This window comes from Xiphophorus couchianus, chromosome 12 (genome assembly GCF_001444195.1).
Source record: "Xiphophorus couchianus chromosome 12, X_couchianus-1.0, whole genome shotgun sequence".
Classification (NCBI taxonomy): Eukaryota; Metazoa; Chordata; class Actinopteri; order Cyprinodontiformes; family Poeciliidae; genus Xiphophorus; species Xiphophorus couchianus.
Window position 1 is genome coordinate 27,874,802 of NC_040239.1, and position 15,922 is coordinate 27,890,723.

At 39.5% G+C, this 15,922-nt stretch overlaps 1 long non-coding RNA gene across 1 annotated transcript; it reads left to right on the forward strand.

The window, feature by feature from the left end:
- LOC114154247 (uncharacterized) lies at window positions 1–1,665 on the forward strand. Its single transcript, XR_003597535.1, has 2 exons — window positions 1–364; window positions 1,343–1,665. It is a non-coding gene; the product is annotated as an uncharacterized LOC114154247 (long non-coding RNA).
- The last annotated feature ends 14,257 nt before the right edge of the window (window positions 1,666–15,922 follow it).

The following is a 15,922-nucleotide window of genomic DNA, read 5'->3' on the forward strand; positions in this document are numbered from 1 at the left end:
ATCTGCCAAAAGCAAATATGAGACCCCGAGCTTTTCAAATCTCACATCCATTTCTACATGTCTTGAGATCCTGTCCAGGAACAGCACAGGCTGGATCGGCGACAAAGGGCAGCCCTGGCGAGGTCCAACTCACACTGGGAACAAGCTCGACTTTGTGCCAAGAATGTTGACACAGCCCGTGGTTTGGTCATACGAGGAACGGGTCGCCCGTAAAAGCCACACAGGTGACGCATACTCCTACAGGATTCCTGGAAAAAAACTTTTTTAAGGACACAGAGGAGTTTTCTCCCTTGATAGCTGGAACACTCTCTCCTGTCCTCTCTCTAAAATGTTGGAGCCATCACCCTGGCCTGCTACTCTACAGGTGTTCTTCCAGTCTTCAATGTATTAGCAGAGATTTTTACCAGAGACACGGTACTCCAACAATTAAATGAAAATAACTGTAACTGAATCACCATTTTTGATTTAAACTTTTGATTCTTAAGTGTCTGACAAGTTTACATCAGTTCTGTTTCATTACAGTTGTGGCATAATATAAAGATTCATTTTTCTTAAGGCCTGGATTTGTTAAAAACAAGCATTGCCCCTGATTTTGTTCTGCTTGTGACTGACTTATTGTTTTCTTTGTCTTCTATATGTTTGTTGCACCTTGTCCATAGTAGATGTAATTTCTCTTGGTGAACAGCTAACATGCACCCCGAAACATGCCAAAATATGCAAAGTGAGGAGGCTGGTAAAGAGTGAAAAAAGAAAGCTCGCTGGTTGCAAAGAATGACATCCAAATCTCCATAACCAAGATTAAAGAAGACATTTGACGGATGTTATGCGATTACCAGTTGCTCTTCCTCGCCTGGATTGTTGGAACTAAAGCTCTGAACAGGTTGCTGAGTGCATAGCATCACCAAGTGGCATGTTTGGTGACAAGAGAAGATAGCACACCAACATCTCTCTGTCATGCTAGGTGTGAGTGACATTTCTTATCTTGCCAATGTTCTTGTTGAAAGGTATTTCCACACCTATGGACTGGTGACACCATTTACCACCTGTAAAACACTTTTTCTTCAACAACGCTCAGTAAACCAAAACCTCATGACTCAGAGCTGTTACACCTGGGGTTAGCCACAGAAGCATTTTCCAAATCTGTAATAGATTAGAAATGTTTGCGTTCCCTCAACCTACATGTAAAATGCAAGTGTTTGAGCCAGTTTGTGTGCGTGTGTGTGAATGTGCGGCAGCTTGCTGGGTGTGAGATGGCTATCTGAGGCCATACATCAGACCCTGTGTGGCAGCGGGGCCGTGTAATTATCAGGTCTCAATGGGACACTGTGTTATTTTTGTCCAGGGAGAGATGCTTATCTGGACCCGTCAGCAGCCACCTGGATGGATGAGCCTGGCTCTCCACAGCACTGGCTCACCTTCCCTCTGCACCAAAGACAAACTGGCTAACTTCCCTCGTACAGACCACTGCAACCTCTTTTCACCTCCAAGACAAATTATCTCTGCCAGGAGAGCAAGATTGAGAGAGCCAAAAGAAAGCTGGAGCGATGCTGGTCCTTTAATTAAGATTCATCATCTCACAGGGCCATCCATCTCTTATAGAGCTTCATTAGAACTATAGTTATGATGTAATAAATAAACAGACGGTCTAGACTGCTTTAATTTTCATGGCTATTGTAGTGTCTTAACTTTAATCTAATTATTTCTTCCTAATCAATTTTTTTTTTTTAATCTGTCTGTGGCTCATGCTCTTAGACACTTACAGAAATTGAAAACTTGGTGCTTCAGTTATATTAAAACATATGGAGTTAAAGCCAAGTTTTATTTGGCTATAAAACTTATATAGTCTGTCACACTATTACTTTTGAGTTTGTTTTTTAATGGCGTAGGAAAATGAGACCCAGGATCAACCTCCTATATATACACTACAGACCAAAAGTTTGGACACACCTTCTAATTCAATGGGTTTTCTTTATTTTCATGACTATTTATAAGGCAAGAAATCCCACTTATTAACCTGACAGGGCAGGTTGACCTATGAAGTGAAAACCATTTCAGGTGACGACCTCTTGAAGCTCATCAAGAAAATGCAGAGTGTGTGCAAAGCAGTAATCACAGCAAAAGGTTGCTACTTTGAAGAAACTAGAATATAAGGGCTATTTTCAGTTGTTTTACACTTTTTTGTTTAGTGCATATTTCCACATGTGTTATTCATAGTTTTGATGCCTTCAGTGTGAATCTACAATGTCAATAGTCATGAAAATAAAGGAAACGCATTGAATTAAAAGGTGTGTCCAAACTTTTGGTCTGTACTGTATGTATATATATATATATATATATATATATATATATATATATATATATATATATATATATATATATATATGCTCATACACATGCATACATATGTGTGTATTTTATTTTTCATTTTTAAAAACATTAATTCTGTTCCACATGGCAAGTGAAAGACTATTACAGTGCATTTTTGTTAACTGAAATAAATAAAATTGGTAATCAATGGGGAACAACTAGAACTACTATAGTTACAATACTACTATAACTTTTATCTTTTATAAAACATAGTGAAATTATAGACAAAATATCCTACTCCTTTATGTTTATGAATCTATTTTAGTCTTCTTGTGCAATTGATTTTTTTTTCACCAACACAACCCCGGTTGCAAAAAGTTTTCCACTGTTCATAAAACAAACAATACAACACCTCCGGCTCTCTTAGTTCACCAAATTATATTAATTCAGAGGTAAAATGTGCAATGTGATCTCGCAAATCAGTTGTAACGGTAGCGCCAGCTGCCCATATTCTGAAGACTAAATCACGCTAACATACCAAACATAAAATATGTTGCTGTGTGTTTTTTGTTCTCCTTCTCTTGGCTGCATTGGCCTTTCCTTGGAGCTTTGTGTGTGTAGGGGGGTGTGTGCGTGCCTGAAACAGCTCCAATCTGCTCTCATCAGCATCAGAGGGACGTTCTGCTGCTGTGGGTGAACGCTCTGGGACTCCGGAGCAGAAACCTAATGATGTTTTGGAGCAGCCACGCAGCTACAGAGCCGAAGCCTGTTTTGCTGTTGGCCCATCGCTCTTGTTGATGTTTCTGTGTCGCTGTTTGGATTTGTGCAAACACTCGTAATTAAAACTGCTCGCTGAAATCGGCTCGCCTCTAAGCTTTTGTGCGATAAAGACCGAAAGTGCTGCACAAACCTGAACAAGTAGAGGAATTGAACAAACTGTGTGTGTGTAACACGGCTTTGGGTTGTTTTCTGTTATTCTTCGCACAGCAGGCTTTGATTTATTGGTCCCGTGATCAAAAGTTTTAGAATTATTTCGTTGTTGTGTGCGTAGGTCAGTGTGTCCTACAGGAAACTGCAGGGCATTCTTACTGGGGAGGGGAAGAAGGAAAACATTGTCTGCTTGTTGGGCTGCTGGTGGCACAAGGGTTTGATACGTCAGTCAGCACCAACACAGTAGCCTTTTATGATCAGACTTATCCTCAGCCAAGGCCTTTCCTGCACGTTTCTTCCAGGACGAGTGACCGGTGCTGCTGGAAAGGTTACCGTCATTATGCAGAGCATGGAATCAAAAATAAAACCATTCCCTCATGAACCGATAAACACAGATGTTTTGTTGACATTGTGTCCTGAAAACAGAAGAGTGCAGGGGGCAAAAAAATAACAAAGGCAGGACAAAATGGGTTTTATTTATGGGAGCATTTTGTTCGAGTGCTGAAAGAACAAGAAGCTAATTTTTTTACTTTTTTTTTTTTTGGAAGTAGAAAATAATTTCACACCACATAGACAAAATAAAGTTTGTTGGAGCCGAAACACATGACACGCACAATAATAATAATAGTTGTTAGCCAATCAACGTTCCAGCTGCAAACAAAGTAAAACAAACATAATTCCTAAGCGCTGTATACATCAGAAAGATGTAGACTAGAGTTTTTCAACTTGTTTATTTGTCAGTTTGTTTGTCATGAATAAACCACTCTTCATGGCTCTAGTATGACAAATAATAACAGAAAACACAAAATCAACAATTCCAGACGAGAAGAAAAAAGAAGCAAAAAAAAAAGATTAAAAACTAAGTAAACCGCAATCAGATTTCAAATACTCAAGTACCTTCGTAGCTTCGTACCTTTTTAAACTAAGTTATTACTAAGTTTAAATTAATTAATAGCATAATTTAGCTTAAGCTAAGTGTTTCAGTTAGTCATGTTATGCTACTACTTAGTTAGCTTACATTAAGTAATTACATATCTACCTGTGTTAATTGACTGTGTTATGTTATTTTTGTTAGCTTAAGCTAAGTAATAACATAACACAGTTTTCTTTCTGGCTAGCTATCTCACTGTTTAACCCCGGCAACATACTTTGTAATGTTGCATTTATACCTGGTTGTATTAAGTTATATTTCCCCCCATCTCTTTCCTTAAACAATTTCTGAATATTTTTAGGGAGTATAATTTTTTTTGCTTTGTTTATTCCTTGTGCAGTCTTACATTTTACCATCTCAGCAAACATGATTACTTCCCACTAGCCAGCATTAGTGTGGTGATTCACTATCTTTATGACTTTTTTTGCAGTTGGTTCTATAGTTATTTCCCAAAATCTCTACACAACATGACAACTAAGGTAGTAAAAATAATACAGTGTATACAGTTGAATACTTGTTTTGTTTTTTCCATTGTACCAATACTTGTAATTATATGGGCACTTTTTCTTGTGTGTATGATGCATGAAGAGGTAATATAAAACAACAAATTAATTAAAAAAAAAATTAAATGAATTAAAAAATGTAATTGAATCAATGAATAAAAATAAAATACAATTTAAACATAATTTAAAATAATGCACGTAAAGGTCATGCTCTTAGTGCTAACAAAAAGCTATCGTACATGAAAGACGTTCCCAAACTCTTTCTAAGAACAGTCTGCTACATCTCGATCATTTTCTGTTTTTCTTATAGAAATTTGCAAGCCTTGACATTCTTGTTGGTCGACTGTACTCAGAAGCTTCTGGTTTGTCACCAAGATGTTGTATATTTAGCAAAAACTTCCAAATAAATATAACAGCAAGAGAGAGAGGCAGCAATCCAGATTTTAATTAATATTTATCAGTATTGGAGTCTTAAACTTTAATGCTGCTTTAAATCATTTCTACCTGCATCTGTTCCCTGATCAGACTGAACCTTTTATCACGGCGGGGCTTTTACTGTGTTCCGGCTGGCGTGCATAATGGAGTAGTTGTGTTTTTCCCAGACTAACACCACATCAATATATTATTAGCAATTTGACCTTCCTCAACTGCTTCAACAGCTAAGAAATGTTCAGTGTCCAGGCTGCTACGTCCTTTTATTATGATGCGTTCTGGATTTGTCTTGGAAATCAGAGATTTTCTAGTTTCTAGCCGGAGAGTCGGTGGGATTGGTGATTGTTGGTGTAGATTACAATAACGGCAATACAAGCAAGTAACAATATGTTTCTCTCCACAGATATAGCATAATCTATTCGTATGGTTTAATGAAATACAAATCTGCATAAGTGCTATTAAATAGTTCACAGCTGCATTTATCATTATGTTTTCCTTATGTAAGAGCCTTATTGGATATACTCTGAGATGCTCTGACACATTTGACTTTCCCTGATGAAATTGTGTTGTATTTCGTACTGGGAACTCAAACAATCTGCCTTCGGAGTACAAACATATTGCACCTTTGTAGTGTTATCACTGACAACAATACCCCAGCTATCGTAATATTTGAGTTTATAGCAGACCTTCTTTGCAAACCTGACTTGCTAGCTGTCAGATTTGAGAACCAAAAAAAACAAAAACTTGCTGCCATAAACATAAAGCTTGATGGTTTGCAGACCAGAGTGCCCAATGTGGACAACAACTTACAGTTTGGTTCGTTGAGCTACTCTCCCCTAGATGCTCCGCAAACAACCACAATCAAAGACAAAGAGAAGATGAAAGATACAAATGCCAGCCTTGAGGGGAGAAGCAGCCAGAGCTGTACGCCCAAAGCCAGCTTCGTTCTTTTCTAATCTCGCCATTGATTTACTGGGAAAAACAATATTCTACCGGGAGCCGTGATCTTTTTCTGATGTTTCAAACCAAGTTGCTTATTTGTACGGGTGGTTGAAAAGTGATGTTTGCTGAAATACGAGGGCAAGCAAGTCTACACAAAAGAGGATCACTGCCTACAGGAATCTTGCACCAGTTGAATGTTGGTCCTTTGTGGCTACAGCGAACCTGGCACCTTACGTCAATGGAAGCAGGTAAAGAGCTTCTAGCCTTTTAGTTAAACTGGAGTAGCACAATGGAAGACAATTGGTCTGAACTGGAACATCAGAGTCATATTTCACATCAGTTTCAAAGGCTAATAAACAGATTTATAAACACAAAAACAAAGTGTATTGTATTCATAACCTCAGCTTGTTTTAGTTTTATAAACGCACAATATAGCTCCAGTTAGATATAGTGTTTCCCGATTAATTGCCGTTTTAATTTATTAAAATTTGTTCATTTATTTCAACTAACAAAAAATATTTTCTCAATTTCAGTTTTTGTAATCTGGTTAGTTTACTTACTGTGCTACTTACTGTGATAACCTTGGTTTTAACCTATTACAGTTTGCACCTATAACTGTCCATTATTGTGTTTTGCAGGTCTAAATTGACAAATGACTATTTCTACTCACTGCAGCGGTTACAAAGTATTTCATTCTACGATATAGAAAGAGTAAAGATATACAATAGTCATTTCAAAAATAACGTTGAATCCCCTAGTCTCTGCCCATTAGTGCAACAGACTACTTTAGACCAATATATGATGATATTAGGCTGGGTATTGTCAGCTGCTGCCTGACCCACACAAACCTGACGTATTATTTAACAACATCCTCGCTTCAGTTCAGTGGCTTGAATACACATCTTTGAGACCACCGTACGGCAGCCATCGGACAGTGTTTTGCCTCCGATGTGTTGTGTAAGTTTGTGCTGTCAGATGCTCTCGGCAACATTAAAAGCTAAATGAAACATTCAACTATCACATCATGAAAGCCATCTCAGCAGCAGTAAAAAAAAAAAAAAAAGACTTTATGCCGAGAAGCACAAATACAAACTAAAAACAACACCCAGGAGTTTTGTTAGTTCTTTTTCGCCAACCATGTGACCAAGCTGTTGATGTTTTCCCAAAGTCAGGAAGTTTCTGAGTAGAGGTGGATGCTCTCCCCACCCAGTCACAACCCCCCTGCCCCCCAGTCAGGGGGAGCTGCGGTTACCGAAGCATGTGGCTTCATTAACAAATATCTGTCTGTTTGCTGCTGTAATGAGGAACGCAGCAATTTAAAGTTGAGCAGAGAGACGCCTGGGATCCCGGCGAGCGGAGCAAGCTGCTGGTGTCAGTCAAGAGGCTGAGGTTCATCAGCAGGGCATCTCCCATGTACCTGCCTCCATCACTGCTCATATACAGTACATGCTTATATAGATGTGGGTAGGTGGGGGGTGCGGCGGGAGAGTGGAGCACAGAGGAGAAATAAGGGAGTCACATGGGGCTCTTGCACCCTCCTCTGGCCAGAAAAGGTACTGACTTATCTCTTTTCAAAAGCCTAACTCTTTATTCACAATTTGAGCTTTGCTGCAAAGAAGATTTAGCAAACATTTCAATCTGTCGAAATTTACAACCAGTAGTGACATACATAGAAACACTCACCTCTGTTATAGTTGTGTAGATGCTTTTATAAATCTCTGGTTTTTGGGATGTCACATTTATTTTGAAACCATGGGTGAGTTTAGGGATGCACCAATATAAAAATTTGGGCCAATATCCTTTCGACACCATAAAAAATGAAATTATAGTTGACTTTGCTTCATTTTAAAACCCGTATTGTATCACTATCACAACATCACACTTATTGGGACTAATGCATACATGTTAATAAAATCGACTAAAATAAATTTATACTGATGTTAACACAGACATATTGTGCATCCCTAATCATCTTCCTCAGCTTCACAGTTAAGCACTTCTTTGTGTTGGTCTATCGTATGAAAATCCCTCTAAATGTCATTGATATTCATGTTACAAACAGATGAACAGCACTGAGTGAATGAGTTAGCGAGTAGCAACAGGAGTGAATGACATTTCCTTTTAGTTGAACTGATCTAAACATGCTGTGATCACTCTACTAGGTCGTTGTCTATTCCTGGTTAATTAACAAAATATCAGGCTAATATTCATATGGAATCGATTCATCTTCCGACTAATTAAACGCTCCTCGAAGGATGTTGAGCAGCATCTACCCGTTGTGCTGCAGCGAAGCAAAGCCTTGTTCTGTCTGTCAGCTGAGCCGAGAGTGACGGGCCGGAGAGTTGATTTTGTTTGTTTGTTGTTGGGTTGTTCTTTTTTTTTTTTTATCTCTGCAGTGACATACGGACGAGCAGAACAGATGAACACGCTGATGGAGTAACTGATGGAGCAAGACGGCACAGAGCCGACGAGCCAATCCATTGCAAGCCGTTTCCAAAGTGTACCGAAGCATGCCGGTGCTGATCCGGCGGGTCGCGTAGCTGTGCCTCTGAGCTCACGGGCGTGTTTTACTCCGAGGCTGTTCGTCAGTGTGTTTAATGTGTCCATGCGTACGTGTAAACGCGACGGTTTATGCATTATATATATCAGTCTTCTGGCTGCAGGCTCCCTTTGCATGTGTGTATAAATATGTATGGGGAGATGTTTACTGTCGTGCTATCTGATCAAGGCCCTGCGAAGCGTGGGGGGAGTCCAGCATCCCCAAACATCCTTGGAGCTGAAGCGGCAGGCGAAGTGTAAACAGCTAAAAGCAACAAGTGTCTTGATCAAGCAAACAGATAGCAGATGTGAACAAGGACGATGACTCATTGCTTCCTATCAGATAATCTGGGGGAGTCGAACAAGCAGGAAGGGTAATGCACCGAAAAGTCCCGTCTTTGTTTCCTAACCTGTTAGCTTAAATATGCCGATTTCCATATCAGAAATCACTCCCGAGCAACAGATTATATTAGCAAATCAAATTAAATTGATTTGCTAATATCATCAATTTAAATAAATTGATTATTTATATTGATTAAATTTTGAGCATTACAATAAAGACTGAAATGCTCAGTCTTTATTCATACAGTTATGTTTTAACCCTCCCACGGTCTTAGTGTCGACGTTCGGCGGAAGTTGTCATGTTTGAACGGCGGAGAGAGCTGAGGTTGTCCTGTCAGACTGTCAGTTTAACCACACACACAAAAAAACTTTGTAAATGTTTACAAAAGCGGATTTTACATGATACCGCTCTTAAAGGAGCGGTATCATGTAAAATCCACTCTTTTGAACTTTACATCAGTTTGCCTTCATCAAAAACATACCTGGAGTGTTGCCTTGAGTCTTTCATTCATGTTTGAGAAATTCTTCAATCTCCCATGGCAACCACTCAGCTGTGTAAAACGCCTGGTTGGGCCTAGCCCCCCCTTCCAGGATGATGCTCCTCCTCAGAGCTGTAGTTTTCACAGCTTCCTCTCACACAGCAGCCTCCCTTGTGACTCCCCTTCAGACTGCTCAGCATAAATGAGCAAATATCTAAACTATACTACTATACGTAGCCATCTATCTGAAAACTGATTCTTAAAAAAAAAAAATCCTCTATCATATTTTCGAGGATTTAACCAATAAAAATCTTTTTGAAATATTGGAAGAATTATATCCCTGTCATATTTAGGTATAACGTATGTATATTCAACCAAGAAGTTTGTTTCTGATAGAAAGTAATATTTTTTAAAAAGTGCAAAAAGAGGATCAATTTTGATAATATTAACTATTTGGTGTTCTTAAGAAAACATAACGTGCATCAGCTGTGCAGTGCGGGAGCTAACCCTCAGTTTGACATCCATCCTGAGCCCGTTTCAATATCGAGGCCTAGTGAAGCAGAGAGCCTGCGCTCCACTCGTGTCTTTTAAAACAAGAATCACGCGGCGGTGAAAACGGATCCTCCAGCGACGCTTCACGGAGACCTCATTGAGTTTCTGGGGCTGCGCGCCGCAGGGTCAGAGATGAATGGTTAATGTCACACTAGGATACACACTCGGCATCGGTTCTGGGGCGGTGACTCACCGGTCGCAGCCGGGCCAACCCAAACCAAATATTTCACTTACAATGTAAAACACGCTCGCAGCCATAAACATGCTTCAGGACGTGCTGGGCCGTGGCCTGAAAAATGACTTTAAACAAAACCGCGCGCGCCGCTCCCTTTCTCTCGCTCTCTCGCGCCTCGCGAGCGTTTATTTATGTAGATTGGATAGAGTAGCGTATAATTATTCTGCCGCTGCCAATGTCTTCTGTTATTTATTCTTCATTTCCTTTATTCTGCGGGGCCAAATATTGTCTCGGGATGAGGGGCGGGGGGCTGGAAAACAAGACGCACATCTATCTTTAGAAACACGCGGGCGTCTTGTCCATGTATCTGATTGCAGATATTAATTATATGAAATTTCCACAACAGCAAGACGTCCTCAGGCACAGACTTTAATACCGCTAAGTGTGTATTCCAGGTATTAATTACAGCTTTTTGAGATAATTTTGGAGTTTAATTAGAAGCGATGGTGTGTTTATGTTGGGTCGCTTTTTTTTTTTTTTTTGCGTGTTTTTGAGTTCAAAATTTTAAGCTGTGTTATCAGAGTTTGTGTGTGCACTAAGCCGGCCGGTTTAAGTGTTTTGCTGTGTATGCGGGGGTGTGTGTGTGCATGTGTCTGGTTTTTCCATTTCCCCTACACTCCTTTTAAATAAGACCAGTGCCACTGAGCTGTTTATTGGCTCAAGGGTTCTGCAGTGGTAATGATGCATGGAGAATGATGTGGGCTGAACTGGAGACAGGGAAGCTTTGCAAGCTCTGGCCTTTCTGAAGTTACATTTAACCCAAGCAAAGAGACAGCCAAGGAAAGCAAAAGGACACATCCCTGGAGGCGAGTTTTGTCATCTCTAAATATCAAGATGTACAATTCTTGTATCTAGAAAGTCACTCGGTTCGGCCAATCGCTGCACCCAGAGAGCAGAGTATTATGCAGGTGTGTGGCTGTTATTCATTCAGTGACAGGGCACAACATTATGATCACCTGCTAGATAGTGCGCTGGTCCCTCATTAATTGCCACATCTGACCTGTCGAGGATTGAACCAGGCCGGAGCGCTGCAGTTGTGCCATTATATTTCATTTAAGATGTCAGCACCAGATCTTTCTAGAAAAAGATGAGGCCTGCCGCGGGTCGGACTTGTTTGTGTTGTAAACTCGATGTGTTGTAGACTCGATTGCGTCGACTTGTTCCCGAAGTTCCCCAGAACTCCATCCAAACCTGTCGTTGAGCTGCTCAAAACGTTCCTGAAGCTCAGGTTTACGGACAACCAATAAAAAAGACACAAACTTGGTTTTTTTTCTCAATGTCTGAAGTTAAACCAGACCAAACTTTTGTTTGTTTTGGGTGAGTTAGAATTACCAAAATTATTTCTGTCTGCTAAGTGCCAGAAAACTTAACAGGAACATTTTGACATATTTCTTAAATTCAGAAGTTTACATACATTTGCACACACGCACAATCCCTGGATTGTGAGCCTGATTTCTAAAAGGTGTTCAGTATTTTCTGCTGTAGTCTCATGCAGTATGTTGTTTTTCTTATTGTTAACAGTATTTTCTCATGTATATATTTTAAGAACTTTTTGTGTGAACCTTTACATCTGTTGCTGCTGTTAGCCTGAATTTCCCCTCTTCAGGACAATAAAGGCTGTTTCTATTCTTTTCTAAGCTGTGCGGCGTGGGGCAAACCTTTTGGGTTTGACTGATAAAATAATATTTAAGCACACAACTCGTGTCTTGAAGTGCTATTTCTAGAGTCTAGAGGATCACAGAAACAGTTATAGTGGGCCATATTTGATTAAACATAAAATAACTAACTACTAGCACCATTTGTAGGTTTTGGGTTTCTCTTTCTCATTTTGACATACATGTGATCAGAATCAGCTTTATTGGTCAAGCTTGTATGCATAAACAAGGAAATGAACTTTGGTTTCAAGTCCTCACAGCACACAGTCAAAAACAAAGTTTTTATTTTACCGTTTATTTATTTACACAGAAAAAAACCAACAACGTTTCATTAACCTTTTAAAAGGAGAGATGCTTGGTACCAGGTTGGAGCAAAAGAAAAATTTAATTTCCACCTGCAGTCCCTGGACAGGTTGGTGTAATTAATTATGATTTAACGGATTCGACTTGGTGAAAAACCAGGTTGGTAAATCATTATTCAGATCACACTAAAAACCAATCAAACTAAAAACCAACAGACCATTTGTAAAGCTATTTTTTTTGTCTTCATCAATAATGAGTAAAAATCTGCTTACTTTACAGCCACGATTTTCCATTTTGTAACTAGAAAATGTTATAATGTAAATTTCGCAAACTATTCCCATGATTCGTCAGGATATGATGACGTGACAGGAAAATCATTAATGCCAACCGATCTCATCACTGCATTATTTTTTTTATTATTATTATTTTGCAGTTGTATGATTTCCTTGTACTGTGCAATGTCACTCCATAAAACATGGAGTCAGAGAGAGAGAGAGAAACACTAAACCAGCTGAGCTGAAATTTGCCCTCAGGGTGAACACAATGTGACATGTGGAACTGCAGCTGATAGGATTTTGATTAGACAGAGACCGAGTCATAAGCTACCTATGGCTTTTTCTCTAATAATACGAACAGCTCTGTCTGGTTGAAACATTTACGACAAAAATAACTTCAGAAGGAGCTTTTAGAGCTTCATGAGCTACTTGATTTGCACATCTGGGGGGAAAAAAAGGGTTCTTACCAGAGACTGCACGTTAATGAAGTTTTCATTACCATGTAGAGCACCTCAAATGTTACTATGTAAAACTGTCAAAGTGCATTTCCTCAGGAGATCTGATGCATTTAAATAAAATGCTAGAAGATTAAACCGGCTGAGTCATCAAGCTGAGACGGATGAGCTGAACCTCCAGCTGTGTCTTTCTCTTACACCCACTCACCGTTAGCAAGAACGTCACAAAAACATGTTGGTTTTTTTAAATAAATCCTTCTATTTTCAGAATAATTATACAACCTCAAAATTGAACAAATTATAACAAATAGAATGGGTTTCAATTTAAAGCAGGCTTCGTTTGATCAACGTAGGATGCCATGCGAACTGAGGAGGAAGAAGAATGGATTAAAGACTAAAAGTCAGATTTGTACAATTAAAAACCTCTGGTTTATCAGTGTTAACAGAACGTCATGTTTGTTCATCAAACAAAAAGATTGGTTGCTTTATTGTCGTTCATCCAGCTCTCCGTTGTGGCAGTGAGCAGTGTTAGATGTTCGCTTACCTCCGCCTGAACTTTTCCTATTTTGCTTTAAAAACGTTGCTTTCCCTAAAAACTCACAGTAAGCAGTTTTAGACTAACTTTGAAGGGATGATATCCAGATGGCATTGTAGTGTTTTTGATCTGTCTTTTCATGCGATGTTCTTTCAGCTTGGTGTATTTGCTTAACGTCCCTTAACCTGTGACAGATATTCATGGGTTAGCGGAAAAAAAGAAAATAAAAATCCAGGGTTTTTCTTTTGAACTGGTTTCCACCAGCCGCCTCGACATAACTTTTAAGAATATGTCCACCGTAAATCTGATTAATATATAATATACTAGCGGAACAAGTGAGCGTCGGGCCGGGGGGGCGGGGCTAATGACCGGGCCCTTTATACCCGAATAATAAAGCTTGTGATCATTTAACTTTACAACATAGACATGCCCGCAACAGCGGAGCTTACAAGTTTCACCACCACAGAGAGAGACTATGTCATTCTGAAATCCATCTGACATAAAGTACAACAATTGTGAATAATGTCAGAGTTGCTACCTATAACTAGTTCTGCTCCTTCGCTGGGCTGGAAGTTTTGGCGGGTCTGAATCGCTGCCAACAAAAAAGTCTGGTTCATCTCCAAGGCGAGGAACAAAATATTTTTGGCTTTTCCAGTTTTTGGCTTTTCCTTGCTCTCTTAGTACGAAAAAAGGCTCTGGCTAGTTTGCCATCTGTTACAAAGTGACTGAGATAATGACGTTGGTGGACGGCTGGTGACGAGCTTTACCCAGAATACACTTGGAGACAATATGGACGATCCACTTGTAATTTTGTGTGTCATAAAGATAAATGTAAGAGTGAAAATAAAGCTAGTCATGTAGCACAACATTTTATTCAATATTTTCTAATTTATTTATTTAATATTTCTAATTTTTATATGTCACTAACATTAGTCGGTCTTGTAAAGTTTTTAGCAACCAAGAGTTAACAATGGCTGGGGCAGCCTACTATATAATCTAGTAGGGCATCGTGCTATATAGTTCTACATACACCATGCTCAACAGGAGAGGGCCAGCTTTTTAAATGGTTGGATCCCTGAAGTCATTTGCACCCCAGTCCTCTCCCCTCCCAAAGCTCTGCCCCTGAAGAGAACCTTTCCAGCTGTTTTAGGTCTTCTGAGTAACTTAGCTCATCTTCATGTTCAATAGCCCTTTCAAAAACAATTGTAATTCAAAGTCTATAACACGACAGGATGTGTAAAGAATAGCTAAAAGTAGAAAATAACTAGGCAGGAAGGTGAGTAGAGAAAAGAATTTTATAAATTTTATAAATTATATTAAAAAAAGATGGCTAGTTGTGTGAGCAAGCTTATGTGTAATTTTAATTTAATTTCTTATTTAATGGAAACACTGCAGTTATGAAATAGTGGGGTTTTTTGACAAAGATTGGGCATTGGAAACGCAGCTGGTGTTTGTTCCCGTGTGGTATGCCAAAGTCAGACTTCTACTGATAAAAATGAAACTACTCTGCTCCTGTAAAAGCAGAACAGTGACTAAAAGTGGTTTTAGGGACAAGTTTTCAAGGATTTTGATGAAAACACAAAGGGGATGTGAGAGACTGGTGTGTAATTAGACTTCACATCTTCAAGGTGAAAAGGTAAAAAGGAGCCCGTGTCTTCTTCTACTCCACAGCGGACCAGTAGAAGCCTGTGCAGAACAAAAGCACTCTGAACAGTCGGGATTGGCAAGGTCACTTTCTCTGCAAGGGTAGGCACTCCGCACTCACTCACACACACACACACACACACGCCCACACGCACGGTTACACACAGGTGCTCATTGTTTGGCCAGGCTGCTATCATCCTTCACGCCTGGGGCTATGGGGCATTGAGGAGAGAGTCAGAGAAAGGCTCTCTGAAAGTAAACAGGGTTCAGCAAAGCTTTTTTTTTTCTGCTTAGATTTATTGGTCTGGCATTCGACCCCGACTGCCCCATGCATGAGTGGGTCAGGTGATGGGTCAACGGTGTGCGTGTGTGTGTGTGTTTTATTGAAAATGGTAATTGACTGGTAGTAAGTAAGAGGTCAACTGGAGGTGCCTGGAAGAGATTTTGTGGTTGTTACTTACAGAACTAATTTGTGAACATGACTGAGGAGTACAAAAAGATGAAACTCTCATCAAACCTAATATTTACATTTACAATTAAACTAAAGAGTGGGGTCCTGAATCTTTAAGGTTCTCTAAGATATTTTTCTTCTGTAGTGTGTTAATGCTATAGCTGGCTTATAGGTGCAGTCTGCTAATTTAAATATGTTATTTATTCAGTTATGCAAAGTGGTAACTCTTTGTCTGTACAATAGGTCAAAATCTGCTTTAACTCCGAAAGATGCTGAGTGGCAGGATTTATTACTGGGTTTGCTTTCTTTGGTTCAATACTTGAACAACTCCATGTTCCAAGTTGAGCCTGAATGCAGCACGCTCTAAAAGTTGAGCTGCAGCTCATTGAGTGCCTTGCAAAAGAAATTTTCAA